The sequence below is a fragment of the Pezoporus occidentalis genome, unplaced genomic scaffold (assembly GCF_034315485.1).
Source record: "Pezoporus occidentalis ecotype Australia unplaced genomic scaffold, CSIRO_AGI_Poc_V1 ctg43, whole genome shotgun sequence".
Lineage (NCBI taxonomy): Eukaryota > Metazoa > Chordata > Aves > Psittaciformes > Psittacidae > Pezoporus > Pezoporus occidentalis.
In genome coordinates, this window is record NW_026915758.1 from 4,533,527 (window position 1) to 4,547,611 (window position 14,085).

Genomic DNA, 14,085 nt, shown 5'->3' on the forward strand with positions numbered 1-14,085 from the left:
GAAACTTCTGAGAGCTGAATGATGGTGCTGGTGGATGTCTGTATAGTTCAACTTTCTGCTTTAGCTCTTTAAAACCACTTCTAGTTTGTTTTTATCAGTTAAGTAGGGCAGAGGAGATGCTTTTAAAATACTCTTAGAGTTCTAAACGTGTGATTTTTTCTGTTTTTCATCTCCCCCCCCAGCTAAGTGACTATTATTTTACCAAAGAACACATATACACACAGGCGAACACACGCACATATACAGATAAGGACACACAGACCAGCTTTAACACTTCAACACAGTCACTTTCAAAGTAATTTACTGTAAAACAAACAAAAAATACAGAACTGGTAAACAAGCTTTCCTTGTTACTGACATTAAGTGTGGCATTTCAAGACACGGACTCCAGTTGATGCAGAGACTCAAATCCTCATTCATTACCACCAAGCCCTTTTTATCCCCTTGTTCGGTACTTTCCCAACCTGCACATACATACAACGGTCAATCTCAGTGGCTACTGTGAAACTCTCCAGGTAAATAGTCCAATCACAATGTTGCAGACCCTCTCAAAACCCCCACATCCTCTGATCTCCAACTGAGATTCCCACAGCAACTACATCCAGGCCCATCCTCCCAAGGCTTGCTCTTCAACCTTCCCTGTCCTTCAACACCCCGACTCATCGCCCCAGGGCTTGTCAAGCACCAAGGCCTCAGAGCTTATTCCCAAACTGTTGCCTTCACTCCCCACAACTGAGTAGTTCAAAATGTCTCCTCAGTAGCTACTTGGGGAGGGGAGATGTGCAGAAGAGGAAACAAAAAAGGAGAGTTTAAATCCTGTTTGAATGTCTGTACCTACAGTAGCAGAATAGTTATTAAATATAAAAAAGAGGGTGGCAGTGGTATTTATCTCCATGTAGTGTGAATTTAGGGCAGGGATTTAACACAATATTAGTAGAGTATGCTGACAGGGCATTGTTAATTCATCATCTGTGCAAATCCCCTGCGGCAGGTTGGCTATTAAACACGTGGCTCATAGAAGTGGGTCAAACATGCAAATTAGCTCAGTACAGGTGTTACATTATTCCTTTTCTCTGACTCACTTAACGGAGATATATTCTGTACTACATACAGGGCCATCTAAAGATTAAATTCCAAAAAGAGGTGCTTGGTCAGGCTGGGGGGGCAAGTTATTGGTCGCCTGGTGGTGAAGCGATACATTCTCTTCCCTTGTTATTTCCCTTATCGTTATTATTATTACTGGTGGTAGCAGTAGTGATTTGTGTTATACATTAGTTACTAAACTGTTCTTATCTCAACCCGTGGGAGTTGCTTTCTTTTCGATTCTCCTCTCCGTCCCTCCGGGAGTAGAGGGAGGGAAAGAAGGGGGGGAGTGAGTGAACAAGTTACCTGACTGGGGTTAAACCACGACAACACTGTCTGAAGAAAAGAAACCAAGTGCTTCTGTAAAAATGGTCATGTAAAAATGTCCAGGGTTCAGCAGCAGCAGTCATTTTTTTCCTTAGTAGCTGGTGCAGTGTTGTGTTTTGACTTTCAGCCTGGGAACAGCGCTGATAACACCGATGTTTTTAGTTGTTGCTCAGTAATGTTTACTCTGACCAAGGACTTTGTGAGTCTCATGCTCTGCCAGGGAGGAGGGGAAGCCAGGAGGAAGCAGAGACAGGACACCTGACCCAAAGTGACCAAAGAGGTATTCCATACCACAGCACGTCATGCCCAGGATGTAAACAGGGGGCAGTTACCTGGAAGGGGGAGATCACTGCTCTGGTCTGGCTGGTTATCAGTTAGTGGGTGATGAGGTGTTGTATTCTCTTCCCTTATCATTATCATTACTGGTGGTAGCAGCAGTGGTTTGTGTTATACCTTAGTTACTTAAACTGTTCTTATCTCAACCCGTGGGAGTTACATTCTTTCGATTCTCTTCCCCATCCCTCCAGGAGCGGTGGAGAGGAAGGCGGGGGGAGTGAGCAAGCAGCTACATGGTTCTGAGTAAACTTAAACCACAACGATAGTAAATATAGCTTCACTGTGGAACAAACACAGGAAATTCCAAAAGGTTGCATAAACTTCTCTTTTGTGTGAAAGGCAGATTAGAAGATGAAACTTTATTCAACAAATTACCTACCCATGAATGGCCTAGAGCTTTGCAGGAAATCAATTTTAAAACAAGGGGTTTTGGCTCTTTTAGGCAGTACTTGAAGGAATGCTGCAGATAATATACTCAGGCGAATAGGGCAGAGATGTGAAAAAAAAAGCATTTGATTCAGGACAGGAGAGGAAAAGTAAATCCAGGCTGTAGCTAGCATTAACTGACTGTTGCAGTAATCTTCCTACTGTGCCTTATTAATACTACTAAATTTTTAGGTATCATTTAAAAAACTGGAGTTACTGCAGAAACCAGAAAGTTGTTCAAATATATATATGTGCATGTGTGTGTCTAGCTTTTCCTTTTTATTATGTTTTATTTTGTTCATTTCCTCATGGGTTTAGGCAATTTTGCAAATAAGAATTGGGATGTGCACAAGAATGCAAGAAAACAGTTCAGTCTGTGATGGCTATGAAGAATAACATGTAGATCTGACATTGCTGGAGGCAGAAAAGCAGTTTGGATGTTAAAAGCAGTGAAACAGAGATAGATTTCAACATGTTCAACAGTCTCATGTACATAGGTGAATTGGATGGCATCAAAGGATTATACTTCACACGTTTAATAAATTTTCAGCTTCCTCATCACAAATTCTTACTAACACTCTAAGTATGTCTTGGTAATGCTTTTCAAAGCATTAAGCCCATTCCTGTTTCTACATTTTCAGTTTATCGAAAAACTAATTCCTCCCTGCTGTTAAAACTGACGATTTTTTTTTAATATTTTTTTTCCTTTTCTATAAAAAACATAAAAATCTTATCTGTAGCTTTATTAGTGAAGAAAGACTGCTGTAATTACTTATAAACATAGTGAGATAAGAGTCTGCTCCTAGTTCAGACTGTCTCCAGTGTGTTTCCAGACCCTGCAGGAGGCAAAATAATTTGTAGACATATAATTAATCATAAATCATTTTGTTAAATAATTTTCACTCTTGCCTATTAGCTTTTTGTAGTGACAGGCTAACTAAATATCAAATTCTCTTAAACAAAAATTTCTACTTGTTTAAAATGCACTAAAAATTAACTTCAGCTGTAAACAGCTTTCACAGGAGGTATCTCAGCTGTTAAATGTCATGCAGTCTTTATTTTAGAAGGGAGAAACCTCAGGTTGAAAAGATAAAGAAGATTTCATAAAGTAACTACAAACTCCACATTTGTTCCAGGAAAATAAAATATTAATAGGGCTCTAACACTTGCTTTTGCTTGGGTTCTGCTTTTGAGCTGGGGCTCCCCTGCTTGTCCCGCTGCTAAGCAATACTGCAGGTGCTGTGCAGCAGTGCCATTGACAGACCATGTCCTCTTTTGATGTGTGACATGAACACCACTCCCGGGTCCATTTCCCAGCTCAGCCTTGTCCCACCCCCAATCCCTGAGGAAGTTTATGATGCCTGGCTCTGTGTCTGGGGCTAACTGCAGTGGCCCCTGGCTGCCCTGATCCTGGCTGGGGTGGTGGCACATTCCTGGCTGCCAGGCCCTGTCCTGCTGCTCTGAGGAGCCTCCACTGGCCCCTGCAACCAGCCTCAAGGAGCCTAAAGAACCCACCATATCATGGTATAATTCATTAAGTTGAATATGGATACCTGTGTTTGTATGTCTACATTTATGATGCTCTGAGGTTGTGGAGTGTTAGCTTCGCCCTCATGTAGGCAGCTAAATTAAGTCAGAAATGTATCAGAAGAGCTGCAGTCAAAAGAGATAATTTTCCCAGAGCCCCATAAAGAGAGCCTAACTTCAGCTACAGTCAGAAATCTAACATCAATGTAAATCCCATTCTCCATGTTTATCTGGTATGTGGAATAGCAACATGTGGTAAAATGTGTCACAGCTTGCAAGATTGTGTTGCCAGAATGCAACACCTGTGAATTAAGCAAACTTTCATAGAAAGGGAGCTGTCTAACTTAAATAATGAAATATCAAAGGTTAGATACATATATATATGACTTTTAAGTTGACAGAGGGAAGACTTAGATTAGACCTTAGGAAGAAATTCTTCACTATGAGGGTGGTGAGACACTGGATCAGGTTGCCCAGACAAGGTGTGGGTGCCCCATCCCTGGCAGTGCTCAAGGCTAGGTTGGATGAAGGGTGACCCTGCCCATGTCAGGGGGTTGGAACTAGGTGATGTTGAAGGTCTCTTCCAACCCAAACCATTCTATGATTCTATGATTTTATGGTATGTAAGTTTTGGTTCTAGGATTGGAATACAAATTTGGAAGAAGAGCAGATGTCACACTATTTGTGAAAATCATTGTAGCATCTTTCACAAGTATGAGTGATGAAAACCTCAACTACACGTGCTCTCATTTTTCTCATTTATCTGAAGCCAGATTTCTTATGATTTTGGTTTTACATGGTGTGCCTTCAATTGCAACAAATCAAGGGCAATGTCTGCTGCAGGAAGATTTCTGAAGTGTCCCTGGAAAGTGAGACATATCATACCTGTTAACAGGCATCTTTCACTGAAAGCATATGTAATAATTTGGGTTTATGTTTAACATGGAGAGAACTGACACCAGAATTTGCAATAGTCCAAGAATAAATGTAAAATTACTACAAGAGAAAAAAATCACAAGGAGATCATTCTGCATAATATGCTTTCTCGAATAATCCCATGATACTTACCTCAAGTAAAGAGATTCCCTTTATTTTAAAAGTGAAACACATACCAGATAAAAGCCAGATATCACCAGCTCAGAAACAGGTCAAAGAGAACAGCACTGCTTTACATGGTAACAGCACAAAGGCAGAATTTCTGTCCCGTGGAGGAAAAAGCCAGAATTTTACAGTGTGAGGATTTGTTCTTGTTCATGAGAAATAACTTCACTTAGTGAGTTTGTTTGAATAATATGTCAGAGTGATATAATTGGAAAATTCACTCGCAAACAGCAAAAAATATGTCACACCTGATTATGAATACATTTGAAATTATAATAATTATTTAAATTGCTTCTGGTTAAATCTTATGTAACTGTCATTGTCACTTTGTCATATTTCTTATATTTTTGTTGAAATGGAGATTCACATTTGAATTTTTAGAACAGAAGTAGCATCAGCAATTATTCAGTGATATAGTCAGCAGGCTCTTTGCAGCCAGCAATATCCTGGCTATCTTACCACCAGCTATGCCTCCAAGATGCACAAATTTTTGGAGGGGTCAACAATCTACCCACTTGGTATTCTGAGGCGATTGGTAAGAGATCAGAATCCCTGATGTAAAGTTTTGACATAGCAGATTTAAAAACTAAGAATATCGCTAGAGCTATTCTAGTTGGAAGATGACTTAAAGCAGCTGAAGGTTTTGTTTCTTTCTTAAAATTAATAATAGAAGGCAGAAAAATCCTGCAAATTTGCTCACAGAATGGAAAACAGTAAAAGAAAAAAAAGCATTATGAACACTGTTATTCTGTTTTTGTCAAAGAAGTCATTGTTTATTAAACACTTTCCAGCTGACATCTTGGTTACTTGCCATCTTAGTGAAAAATGTCAGAAATTCCCTGAAGCATTGCGGAATGCAGAAACTTTGAACCATAGCTCTAAATCTATCTATTCACAAAAAGGATCATGTGATTTTAATGACCCAAGTGGGTCAGTACCTTTCATTTATAGCTCACCTAGTTGGGCACTAATTTCAGCCTGTACTTGTTTAACCTTTACTGTTATTTGGCTATACAGAGTGTTAGTGTACATTATTCTTCATTTTAGGAACTCAAAAAGGAAAGTTAATACCAGACTCATATTTCAGTTATGTCAACAATTACTGAAGATGTAAAACCAAGCACTTGTATAGTGCTCAACCAAGCTGAATGACAGATAACTGCTGAGAAGAAATAACTGCGAAAACTGCAGTTCATTTTGAGGATTGGTTGAAGTCTTTCTTGCCACATGCATGGGACTGATCCAATATTAATATTTCTTATGTTCTTCAAAAGATAATTTTAACCTTTTCTCTTGTGGACAAAGCTCATTATGCAATCAAAGAAGTAAAGTGATAATTAATTGCAACTAACATAGTAATCCCAAGAAACCATGAGTGGAAATAAAGGATAAGCACTCTACAGTTTTATGATAAAAAGGCAGAGAAAGGCATGCAGGCCATGTGTATGATAAGAAAGCAGGTGCATAAAACATCCAAAAGGAGAATGGGAAGAGCTTGATGAACCTTACATAGTAATGGCTTCCTACCCCTTTTAAAGCACTGCACAGGCAGCTTGACAACATTGATCTGCAAAGACATGGTATCTAAAATCATAGCTCTTACTGTGCATCAGGTAACAGAGTGCAAACATCACACCGAGTAAATGGTCAGCACACACATTTGGCTTTTCTTTGGCCTTTCAGCATGAGTTCAGCCCTGTGGGTGGGAGCTGTTTCCCTTGAAGTGCTTTCCTCTGAGATTCCTGGTTAACAAGGTCTGTTTGGAAGCTGGCTGTCTAGGCTGTGTGCAGGGACTTGAGATTCACATTTACATAGGGTCCAGCACGTGGGCTGGCAGGTATTACCAGAAGCCCATCACAACAAATCTACTCTGCTGTGTCAAGTGCCAAAGTGTCTTATACCCTTTTCACTCTATCATGCTGTATTTCTGTTGCAAACAGAGGTATGATGAAATACAAATTGTCACATGGCAATAAGGCAGCAAAGCTTTCCTAGAGGGTGGAATTTGTGCCCCTCCAGTGACGGATAGGCAATGAATCTTCAGCTTCCATTTGCATCCTAGCAAAACTGGTTTGCTATTTTGGGAGTTGGTAGACATCCATCAGCTCAGCGGATGTGTATGTTTCCAGTGCCATGTACCACCATGTAAAATCAAGGCGACCCTCCCACCTGGGAAGTCTGATTGTCAGTTCATCTTGAATTTCAGTATTCAAAGGTGTCCTGGGTTCAGCAGGAGCAGTCATTTTTCTCCTTCTTAGCAGCTGATGCAGTGTTGTGTTTTGACTTTTGGCGTGGGAACAGAGCTGATAACACCGATGTTTTAGTCTGACCATGGACTTTCTGAACCTCATGCTCTGCCAGGGAGGAGGGGAGGCCGGGAGGAAGGAGAGACAGGACACCTGACCCAAAGTGACCAAAGAGGTATTCCATACCACAGCACGTCATGCCCAGGATGTAACTGATAGTTACTCGAAAGGGCTAGGGACTGCGGGGTTGGATTGGTGCTTGGTCAGGCTGGGGGGGGCGAGTTATCTGTCAGCTGGTGGTGAGGTTATGTATTCTCTTCCCTTGTTATTTCCTTTATCATTATTATTATTGGTGGTAGCAGTAGTGATCTGTGTTATACCTTAGTTACTGAACTGCTTTTATCTCAACCCGTGGGAGTTGCATTCTTTTCGATTCTCCTCTCTGTCCCTCCAGGAGTAGGGGGAGGGAAAGAAGCGGAGGAGTGATTGAATGAGCTGCCTGACTGGTTTTAAACCACAACAAAAGGACGTAATCACGTGATTGACAGGCTTCAAAAGAGAGGTTCACCAAATTCATTTGTAGCTTGTGAGACAGGATGGGAAGAAATATAGTGAGTATGGCAGTACCTCATTAGCTTTCTGCCAAAAGCCCTACAGAAAGTTTAAAAAATTGATGATACTTGTAACTTGGCTTTGTCATTGTCAATGCTCTTAGCTTTCTATAAACATACAAAACTTTTCTTATGTATGCTGAAATGACAAAAGCAATTGCCGTGAACAGTCAGAAATCATAATACAGTTTTAATATTTTTCATTGAAACAATCTAAGAGGAGGCGATATGTCAGAAAATTATATAATAAATGCTAAACATTGTAAAAAACATCTATTGTGCTTTAACTCAAGCAATTATTTTTGCTGTTACACATCTCTGTCATTAGCAGAATAAAATTGTGATTTGAGTTTAGTAAACAGTTAATTTGAAGTGCTGCAATTTTTTTCTTCAATCTGCTCTCTTTACCTTCCCCTGAATACAGACTAGTATTTATCTTAGTTTCCCAGTTAAATAGACAAGCACACGAATCCATCTACTTGAAAATAAAAAAAAAAACAACCATAAACAGAATACCAAAAGATTACTGTAAAATATCTGAATAGCACAGAATCTAGAGCTCTCATACCAAAATCTTAAATAAAGGCAGCATTTTCTTAGTTTTGACAGAAGTGTAAAAAGTCATGGTTTTTGTCACTTCAAACCAGCTGGATTTCCCACTCCTGCAGGGTGAGGTGTTGAGAGTACTGAGTGACTTTGCAGACTAAAGCACACACTGTGATGAGTCACTACTTACAGCGTTCTGCATTTTGCAGCACAGCAAAGAAAGTTGATCCAATACTATAATTCCAGCAAAGTTTAAAGAAGCATTATTTTCAGGATTTATGTTTCTTTGACATGAACTAAAAGCATGCAAAAAGTTAAGAACATTTATACAAAGGTTACAATCTGTCACTGTCATAAAATTCAGAACAAAAAATTAAAGCCAATTAAAATTAAGAGGTCAATGACAGCATTTTGAGTTGAATGACTGTAAGGAGTCCTGAGACATAATTCTTTCGTGCTGGGGTACAATGCACCTTAAAAGATAGGTCATTCTAATAATATTCAAATAGAACTGCATATTGAAAAGATGAATTCATGTAGGTTAAGCGATAAACTCAGTTGAAATGTATTAAATGCTAACATTTTCACCAATATTAAATTCTGGCATACTTTCATTTTCATAGAATCATAGAATCAACTAGGTTGGAAAAGTTGACTATATCAAGAAATTGTAGCCGAAGGAAAATTTTGCATATTTAGATAAATAAAATAAAAATTTGATTAAACTTGCAACTGGTGTAGTACTCTTGAACTCAGTATTGTAAGAAAAAAAATGATCATGATGACCCCAAAAAATGATAAAAACTAAAGAGTTTTTAGGAAGCGTTCCAGCATCTGCAAAAATAAAAAGTAAACCATGTATATAACCATATATAAAATAATATAATCATAGAATAGTTAGGGTTGGAAAGGACATTAAGATCATCTATTTCTAACCTGCCTGCCATGGGCAGGGACACCTCACACTAAACCATATCAGCCGAGGCTCTGTCCAACCTGGCCTTGAATACCGCTAGGGATGAAATATTTACCATTTCCTTGGACAACCCACTCCAGTCCCTCACAGTAAACAACTTCCTCCTTATATCCAATCTAAACTTCCCCTGTTTAAGTTTTAACCCATTGCCCCTTGTCCTATCAATACAGTCCCTAATGAAGAGTCCCTCCCCAGTATCCTTGTAGGCCCCCTTCAGATACGAGAAGCCTGCTATGAGGTCTCCACGCAGCCTTCTCTTCTCCAGGCTGAATAGCCCCAACTTCCTCAGCCTGTCTTCATATGGGAGGTGCTCCAGTCCCCTGATCATCCTCGTGGCCCTCCTCTGGACTTGTTCCAACAGTTCCATGTCCTTTTTATGTTGAGGACACCAGAACTGTACACAGTACTCCAGGTGAGGTCTCATGAGAGCAGAGGGGCAGGATCACTTCCTTCAATCAGGATATGGCTGTCTTTCTGGGCTGCAAGTGCACGCTGCCTCCTCGTGTTCATTTCCTCATTGACCAACATCCCCAAGTCCTTCTCTGCAGGGCTGCTCTGAATCTCTTCTCTGCCCAACCTGTAGCTGTGCCTGGGATTGCTCCGACCCAGGTGGAGGACCTTGCACTTGTCATGGCTAAACTTCATGAGGTTGCCTTCAGCCCACCTCACAAGTGTGTCGAGGTCCCTCTGGATGGCATTCCTTCCCTCCAGCGTATCAACTGAACCACACAGCTTGGTGTCATCGGCAAACTTGCTGAGGGTGCACTCAATCCCACTGTCCATGTCACCAACAAAGATGTTGAACAAGACCAGTCCTAACACCAATCCCTGAGGGACACCACTTGTTACTGGTCTCCAGCCGGACATTGGGCCATTGACTACAGCTATCTGCGTGCTGCCATCCAGCCAGGTCCTTATCAACCAAGTGGTCCATCCATCAAATTGATGTCTCTCCAATTTAGAGACAAGGATGTCATGCGGAACAGTGTTGGAACGCTTTACACAAGTCCAGGTAGATGACATCAACTGCTCTACCCTTGTCCATCAGTTCTGTAGCCCCATCATACAAGGCCACCATATTCTTCAGGCAGGATTTCCCCCTAGTGAAGCCATGCTGGCTATCACCAATGTGCCTTCATGTGCCTTAGCATTCCTTCCAGGAGAATCTGCTCCAAGATTTTGCCAGGCACAGAGGTGAGACTGACTGCTCTGTAGTTTCCTGGGTGATCCATTTTCCCCTTCTTGAAAATGGGGGTTATATTTTCCCTTTCTCCAGTTGTTGGGAAATTCACCCAACTGCCATGATTTTTCAAATATGATGGCCAGCATCTTAGCAACTTCATTCGCCAGCTCCTTCAGTACCCGTGGATGGATTTCATCAGATCGCATGGACTTGTTCAGGTTCTTAAGATGCTCTCAGACCAGATCCTCTCCTACAGTGGGCCTAGGGTCTTCATTCTCACAGTCCTTGTGTATGCCTTCCAAGACTTAGGTGGTGTGGTCGGAATATTTTCCAGTGAAGACTGAGGCAAAGAAGTCATTAAGAACCTCAGCCTTCTCCAAATCCTGTGTAGCCAGTTCTCCTGATGGCTTCCAGAGAGGGTCCATGTTGCCCCTAGTCTGTCTTTTATTTTTAATGTACCTATAGAATCCCTTCCTGTTACCTTTCAGGAAACTTAGCCAAGTTTAATTCTTACTGGTCCTTAACTTTCCTAGCCTGGTCCCTAGCTTCCCGGACAACATCCCTGTATTCTTCCCAGGACCCCTGTCCTTTCTTCCACTTTTTATAAGCCTCTTTTTTCCTTCAAAGTTTCCTCAGGAGCTCCTTATCCATCCAAGGAGGTCTCCTGGCCCTCCTGCTGCACTTACTTCCAGTTGGGATGCAACACTCCTGAGCTTGCAGCAGGTGATACTTGAATACCAACCAACATTCTTGGGCCCCTCTGCCCTCTAGGGCTGTATCCCATGAAACCTTCCGAAGCAGGTTCCTGAAGAGGCCAAAGACTGCTCTTTTGAAGTCCAGGGCAGTGAGCTTGCTGCATGCTCTTTTCACTGTCCTGAGGATGTCACATTCGACCATCTCATGATCGCTGCATCCAAGGCTGCCCTGGAGCATCACATTTCCAAGGAGCCCTTCCCTGTTGGTGAGCATGAGGTCAAGCATGGCACCTCTCCTTGTCGGCTCCTCTATTACTTGCAGAAGGAAGTTGCCTTTTACACAATCGAGGAACCTCCTGGATTGCTTGTGCCAGGCCGTAACCTCCTTCCAACAGATGTCAGGGTGGTTGAAGTCCCCCATGAGAACAAGGGCCTGCGATCGTAGGCTTTTCCTATCTGTCTATGGAGTGCTTCATCCGCAGGTTCTCCTTGATCAGGCGGTCTGTAACAGATCCCCACAGTAATGTCTCCCATAGCTATATTCCCTTTAACCCTGGCCCACAAACTCTCTGTGGACTGCTCACCTGTCCCCAGACACAGTTCCATACTCTCCAGCCTATCCCTAACATAAAGGGCAACTCCCCCTCCCCGCCTGCCAGGCCTGTCTTTCCTAAAGAGCCTGTAACTTTCCATTCCAACACTCCAGTCATAGGAGCCATCCCACCATGTTTCTGTGATACCTATTATATCATACCCCTGTCGACATGCACACATCTGTAATTCATCTTGTTTATTGCCCATACTACGAGCATTTGTACAGAGGCATCTGAGCCGAGCTCCAAATGAAGCCGTCTCATTGGCTGGAGCAACTGGAATATCTCTACATTGCTCCATTTATTACAGGTGCTGGCAACTGACTGGGTGGTTGGGATGGAATGATGCCCCTCTCTCTGAACACATCTAGTTTAAAGCTTGCTTGACCAGCCTGGCAAGCTTGCTACAAAATAGCTCCACCAGCTTCCAGGAGACCTGGCCTCCTAAATTGAGCCCCATGTTCTAAATACCCAAACCCCTGACTTTGGCACCACCCTTCTAACCATTTATTAACCTGGAGAATCTGCCTGGCCTTTTTAAGGTCCTCCCCTTTATCTTGGAGAATTGACAAAATGACTATCTGAGCTCCAGAGCCCCTAACCACCTCTCCCAGGACTCTGTGGTCCTTCTTTATGTTCTCCAGGCTACTGCTGTCTATATCACTAGCACCCACATGGATCACTAGAAGTGGGTAATAGTCAGTGGGACTTACTAGAGCAGGCAGCCTCTCTGCAACATCCCTGATCTGTGCCCCTGGTAGGCAACACACCTCCCTTGAGACTGGGTCAGGCTGACAGATGGGTGCAACACACAGTAACTATAGCGCCTAGACAATAATTTCAAATTTGAAAATAAAGGTGTATAGGGTTTCCTTAGAAAAATCAAAGAGCTTGTGTACTACAGAAGTAGATCATAATTGCCTCACAAGTATTTTGTGATTTTTCTCATCCTATTTCTTATATCCACATCTTTTATCTTCTGTCTAAAGTGTTTCTAAAGAATTAAATGAATGAGGAATGGGTGCATATTTATAAAACAATAGAGATAATAGGTTCTGCCTCAGACTCATACATGTACTCAGGTACAAGAACAAGAAAAACTCAAAACTCAAGTAGATGCTTATGCTCAGTATTTTCCTTAGACTGAGTTAGTGACAAGGTTGCTGCCTCTCTACCTTTCTGTTTTGGCGAAAAAGCAGCTAACAGAATCTGCATATTCTCTCAGGTTACATGGTTTTTGGGATTAACAGTTCTGGAAAATTCCTTAGTGGGAGTTTTTCTTTTATCAAGCCAATGGGAGATAAATTATTTGGATTTTTTTTCATTTATACCATACAGACTGGTTAAGTTATAATATTAAAAAGCCATAAATCAAATTTAAACATCTAAAGAGAAAAGCAAATAATTACAGTATCATCTCAAAGCCAAAGGCACAAGAGGAAATGCACTGAAATAACAGTAAATGCAATATCATCAGTGGACCAGTTATTAACAACAGCTGAATAGAACAGTTTCTTCCTGAATGGGAAGAAACCCAGGTATTTCTAGAGCAAGGTTTCCATAATATTGAGACTAATGGGATTCAGAAGAAAAAAGGAGAATTTACAAATGAAGTAACTCCATTTCTTACGGAGTTGGACTTTATATCCTGAAAATGTAAGACAGGGATTTGGTATATATGAATATTTATGTTGAAACAGACAGGTAATTGTTAGCACTGTGGGAAACAGCATGATAAAATGAATGAGATTCTTCCCAGTTTGAAATTACGTTTGCTGAAGTAAGCAGTGTTGTAGGTAATATTAATCTGCTCACCAAAACTACAGAAGCTCTGAGACTTCTTCACGCTTACTTATACTGATCTTTAATTTAAAATCTATTCACTTCTTTGTGTCAATTCCTTCAGACTACATTGTGACACCTTTAGTGATAGAATTAAACCTTTACTCCATTTACCAGATAAAAGCCCAGTATTATTCATTTTTTGCCCACAACATGAACAGGAGGAAGACTGAGGGGACTCACACAATAGGTTCTTATTCTTTTAATGCATAATGTATTCTTATTTTACTGCCCCATTAGAATTTCAGGAATTTAACCCATGGATTTTTCATGTAAATTAAAAAGTAAACTTGAAACTGTATTACTCATTAAATTAGACAGAAGTTTCCCATAAGCACTTTAGATAATCCTTGTCCATCAATCACGTAAAAAATGTTAGGTTACTGGTTGAAAGTATTATTAATACGGATTTTTCAAGTTTTTTATGTATTTTATATTTGTCATATTTTTCAAAGGTATCTTCCCTGTGGGTCAACATGACAGTCATCTTCTCTTGGTTAGAGTATGCATAGATGGAAAGATGGGACCCTTTTGGTTTTTTACTTCTAACAATTATGCAACAATTACACAACAATTACACATGGGCCAAAGAG